This window comes from Pelmatolapia mariae, unplaced genomic scaffold (assembly GCF_036321145.2).
Source record: "Pelmatolapia mariae isolate MD_Pm_ZW unplaced genomic scaffold, Pm_UMD_F_2 NODE_ptg000715l+_length_71921_cov_1, whole genome shotgun sequence".
Taxonomy (NCBI): Eukaryota; Metazoa; Chordata; class Actinopteri; order Cichliformes; family Cichlidae; genus Pelmatolapia; species Pelmatolapia mariae.
In genome coordinates, this window is record NW_027052393.1 from 40,546 (window position 1) to 46,305 (window position 5,760).

Genomic DNA, 5,760 nt, shown 5'->3' on the forward strand with positions numbered 1-5,760 from the left:
TATTTATTGGTTGGCAAGTAGCGAAATTCTTCTTCTTCTCCTGTTTTTTTTTTGGCGGTTGGCAAATAACTTCTAGGTGCAATACCGCCACCTTGTAGATTGGAGTATAGCACAGAATCTACAGTACCGCCAATATATTTCTTTTTAAAATTCCTGTCGCCTTCAAAAATGTAAAAAAATATCAGCAAAAACTATATGCCCTGAGTCTCTTTGAAGGAATTTCCTTATCCTTAAATTAGTTTTGTTATTATTAAGATTACTCATTAATACTTCTCTCTCAGGAGTGTTTAAGGACACTGTTAGACCTCTGCCTTACCACCACATATTTTAATTACAGCAAGAGTTTTTACAGAAAAAAAACATGGATGTGCCATGGGCTCCCCGGTGTCACCTATTGTAGCCAACCTTTACATGGGGAAGTGAAAAGGGTTTTTTTTTTTTTCTTTTTTCTTTTCTTTTTTTTAAAGTACACCAAACACTGTCTAATGGTGTATTTTTACCCAGGGAATCACAGTATTTTCTCCAATAATCATGATCCTTCTAACCTGTGCTTGTGTCTTTTTGTAGTTTATTAGATTTTGGGAACATTTTTTTAAATCTTTTGAAAGCCTTATTCTGTTGTTTAATTGCTAATGTACATTTTTGTGTCCACCATGTAACAAATCCCAAAAGGTTGATTCTTTTCATCTGGGCATAGTGTTTTCAAACCAGAAACTTTGGAATGTTATAGATGACCGCGTTGATCATACAGACAATTGGTACACCCTACACCCTGTTTATGCATCTTCAGGAAACCATACAGACTTGGTGTAGATTCCCCTGTTATGAGATGTGGTATGAGATCTGGTCAATAGCATTTTCTTGTTCTAACTGCTTGAGACAATCTATCACCCTCTTCCTGTAACCACTTCCTGGGTCTCGTTTCAGGCGCTCATAAGTATTTTTGTCACTGAGCAGTGACAACATTTTCTCATGATAGTCTTCCTGGTGCACAACCGTGCACCTACCCTTGTCTGCCAGAAGGATGATAATGTTATTGTCATTATAAGTGATGTGAGTGCCTTCCTCTCCTCCATGTTGATGTTGGATGGGGCATTGCTGAAACAGGCTCAAACTTTCGTCCGTAGTCCGACTTACTTACCTGGATGATTGAGCATGTTATTATAGCTATTGTATTTTGATAACTGTTTAGGTATTCAGATAACTATTATTATTTTTTAGACACAGGAGAAGCTTCAATTATTACACCCAGTGATGGAAAACAAAGTGGGGCAATTGCTGCAGTTTAGAACAGGTTTTTGTGTCCCAAGGATCCCAGGGTCTATGTTGTCCGGGGCATAGAGTCATAGAAGGTCTTCAGGAGTGGGCCCCTCAAACCAAAAGACCTGAGCCCCTGCAGCAGGTACAGCCTGCTCTGTCCTTTCTTGAGGTAGTCCAGTATCCATGTTGTGAGATGATGACCCACTTCTGAGTTCTCCAGCTTGTCCTTAAGGACTGTGGGAATAATAGTGTTAAAGGTACTAAAAAAACACGATTCTCACAGTGCTCCCAGCAGTCTCCAGGTGAGAGAGGGAACGATGACGGCATCATCCACTCCAATGCCAAGTTGGCAGGCAAACTGAAGTCGGTTCAGTGATGAGCTCACCAGGGGCTGAAGCTGAGCCAGGACCAACTGATCCAGAGGTCTTCATCAGGTAGGATGTCAGAGCTACCAGCCTGTAGCCTTTGAGGTTCTTGGGACATGGAGTCTTTGGCACTGGTACAGCACAAGAGGTTTTCCAGAGCTGTTGAACTCTCCCCAGCCTCAGACTCAGTTCGAAGTTGTGCTCCATCACCCCACACAGTAGATCTGCGCAGGACCTGACAACCCTTGAGGTGATGCTATCTGATGCAACACCAAAACCTCCGCCCCAGAGGGCGGACCCTGGGAGCACACCAACAGACACTCTCATGGAACGTGACAAATACACACATAATACAGCTTATACGGCTTTCTCTTAAAATTATGCATGTATTAGTAAATTAAGCACTTTATTTTCTTTAGAAGGCTTGACAAAATCGATAAATGTACTCACATCTCTTTAATGACTTTTTTTTTTAACATACCTTCAATCATCCTTACACAGAGGAGGATGCAGCCGAATGCTTATTAAATCATTCCAGCAACAACACTGCTGAGCTGATGTAGCTGGGAAGGGTCTGATTAACACCGGAAAAGCGACACACTGTAAAATCTAATTAGTTCCCAGAACTCAAAAAAATTATGGAAACTCGTTGCCTCAAAAAAATTGAGTAAAGCTTAGCTAAAAATGACTAAGTTAGGACAACTTATTTATTTTGAGTACTCTGTACAAGCTCATTTGTTCCCAGAACTCAAAAAAATTGGATCAAGTTTACGTAAGATGACCAAGTTAGGGCAACTTACTCATTTTGAGTACACTGTACAGCCTTGTTAGTTCCCAGAACTCAAAAAAATTATGGAAACTCGTTGCCTCAAAAAAACTAAGTAAAGCTTACTTAGGATGACTGTTAGGACAACTTATACATTGCAAGTCTGCAGTATTAAGAATAACTTGATATTTCTGCCTGTACAACACTAATTGTTTACCTACTGACAAACATTTCAAGTTCAACTAAATGAAAAAACAATTTGTGGTAACCTGAATATGATTAAAAATAATTAACAACACTTTTTGTAATGATGTTAAAATCAGCCCAACTTTTATTTTCAAACACAACAAAGTACAACAGCCAACATACTGGACACTGTTCTGCTGAACAACAAACAATTATATTGCCATCACTGTTATAATCTTACAATGAAACAAAGTCTCAGATGTAATTATTCTGAAAATAAGTTTAGGCCTACCACAAGTTTGTTTTGTACTTACATTACTTATATAATCAAAATAAAATATTTGTTGTTCTGTCACAAGTGCAGTCTCTAATTCAAACAACACATTTGTTTTTCATTCCAACACAGGAGCTGGAATGTTGTAATATTTTAAGGATGGCTTGTTTCCAGTCGAGGCATTACTGCCTGAATGACTATCACGGAACGAGGTGATCCAAATGTAGGTGCAGAAGAAAGTCTTTAACTTCCCTTAAGTACAGTGGCAGTGGATGTGGGTTGGAGATGCAATGAGCTTGAACCTGCAGGCGACCATCTTCACTGACCACACCATCTGTGACGGAGGACTCATCTCTCCTTTTGTCCTGCAAGCAAACAATCATATTTTTGGAACATGAACTTAATTGCTTTCTTAAAACATTTTTTTCTGCATTTGGTATAGAACAGACTCCAATTTAGACAATCTCAGGCTCCCTCCCCACCGGAGAGGTGACATTCAATGTCTCAATTGTCAGTCTGGATAGCCGTGACCACCACCCAACATACAATAATGTCATGAAAGCATCATTTTAAAAAGGGCTATGCAAACATGGCCAATAACTTTCATTCTAATGATGTGCAAAATGATTTGGGCACAAAACAAATTTTGCTGTTAGAAAACTTGCAGACTTCACTACATACAGTGTAGACCCTCTAAACTAAGTTTGGGGGATGTGATCTTTCAAGAAATGCAGACCAAACTGTTGTTGTTTGTTTACTTACACAGCATGTCTTGTAGAATTAACTGGAGTCACAGCAACAGCATAGTGCAGTCATATCTCAAGTCTAATAACAGAAGACAGGAAAAGATCAGTAAAGAAACAACTTCCCCAAACCAAAGCACAAATAAAACAATAAGTAAAACAGGCTGATCTAAACTATGATTAAAGTTCAGCCTGATTAATATAAATGTCACTGACAGTTGCTAATATATTGGAAAACCAAAACACTTACCACTGAGTTGATGTCTTTCTGTCCAACAACAGGAGTGCTGGTCTCGAGCCTCAAAGACAGTAAGAAGCAAGCAGAGGGAGAAAAAACAGAACATATTTCAGAAACTGATTTGATCCTTAATGGCTGTGCAATCATTTTAACATAGAGTTTGCTTATGTTGTATAAAGGCTAGATTTGACATTAATAGATGCCACAGATGTTCAAAAGCTGCCACAAAGCATGAAAAAATAGACGTCTCCGAAAACGTCGGAGCATTTTTGCAAATATGTGATGTCTTGATAAATCGAGCAGATATTTGAAATTTAGACAGCGACATTCTCGCCTGAAAATATCTTAAAAGTTTATTTTGTGACCCAGAAAAAGTAATAAGTTTTTTAGCCGCACTCCTCTGCCATTGCCGCTTACAAGTACGCACAGGCTCCGACAACCGGCCGACAAATGCGATCCTCCTTTTTCCCAGACTACCCTTTCTGGGTCACAAAATAACCTTTTAAGATATTTTCAGGCGAGAATGTAGCTGTGTAATGCTCAAATATCTACTTAATTTATCAAAATATCACATATTTGCAAAAGTGCTTCCACGTTTTCGGAGAGCTCTGTTATCCACCCCCCACACCTATCCCACCCCTAACGGCTGCACCTCCCAAAGAATTTTGTCTGGGCTCTTATCTCACTTATTTATTTCAAACAATCAACAGAAAATTTCACCGACATAGTTTTATGTAAGGTTTTTAAGGCTGTGGTGGTAATTTTTAAGTAACATGAGCCCAGCGGCAGCAGCAACGCTAGGCTAACACTAACTAGCTAGCAAGATTAGAAACCTGGTGCTAAACTAAGAGAAGCCACAAAATCAGTTTGAATAAGAGTAAACATTTACTCACCAAGTCAGTGTATCAGGTAAAGATCCACAGCAATGACAACAATAATATCTTGAGCTGAAGCTTCTCCAGGTTTGCTCAACATATTCCATAAAGAATGCACCATGAACATGCGGACTGATCCGTGCTAGGGAGGAGGACGGTAGTCACGTGGCATTTTCAAAACACATCTTTCATCTTTCCGCCCTGAAAAGCAAAACTTCCAGCTTACTTAGTTTTTCTAAGTTAGGACAACTCAAATTAATCGAGTTTATCAGCGTTTTTGCATAAAAAGTACTGGTAACTTATTTAAATTGAGTTCTAATAACAAATTGATAAAAATTGAGTTCAGCCTATTTAATATTTTTAATTAAACACAATATTACATTTTACAGTGCAGATGCAAATAATGGCATATTTGTATCATGGCTCGTTGGAGCATTTCCTTGCGGCTTGTCCATCTCCACTAAATGCTGCCTGCAATACTGTGCAGTTAACACTGTCCAATCGATTTCAGTGCAGAACAAATCGTAATGAACTCTTTCACCATATGGCTCCCCTAGCCTTTGAGCCAATTGTCCAATTACTTTTGGTGTCTTTAAAAATAGGGTGGCACATTTTAAGGACCTGAATCTCCTGAACTCTTCATTCCAGTTTAAAAGTGGATACCCTCAGATGAAAGGTGAGATTCTACATATTATGTCCATGTCAATTATATAACTATAATTGGAATATGTTTCAGTAAACAGGTAAAAAAAAACACAGTTTCCAAATATATATGGACCTAATTTTAGGTCGAAGCACATAAAATGCCCTCCCTGACTGTCGGGTATATTTTTTACAATTATAATTATAAATCAAATTAAGTCACCTGATATTTTCATAAACAGTTATTGTGTGTTAGGAGATATGTTTTAATAAAAGCGTAATAAGGATAAAAATGTTGCAAAATATGTCGATGATTGACGCTTTTTGTGAAAACGAAATCATAGTCTTTTTTGTTTCTTTTATCACGAAGTAACGGAACCGGAAGTATAGCTGGGTTGGTTGTGGGTTGGT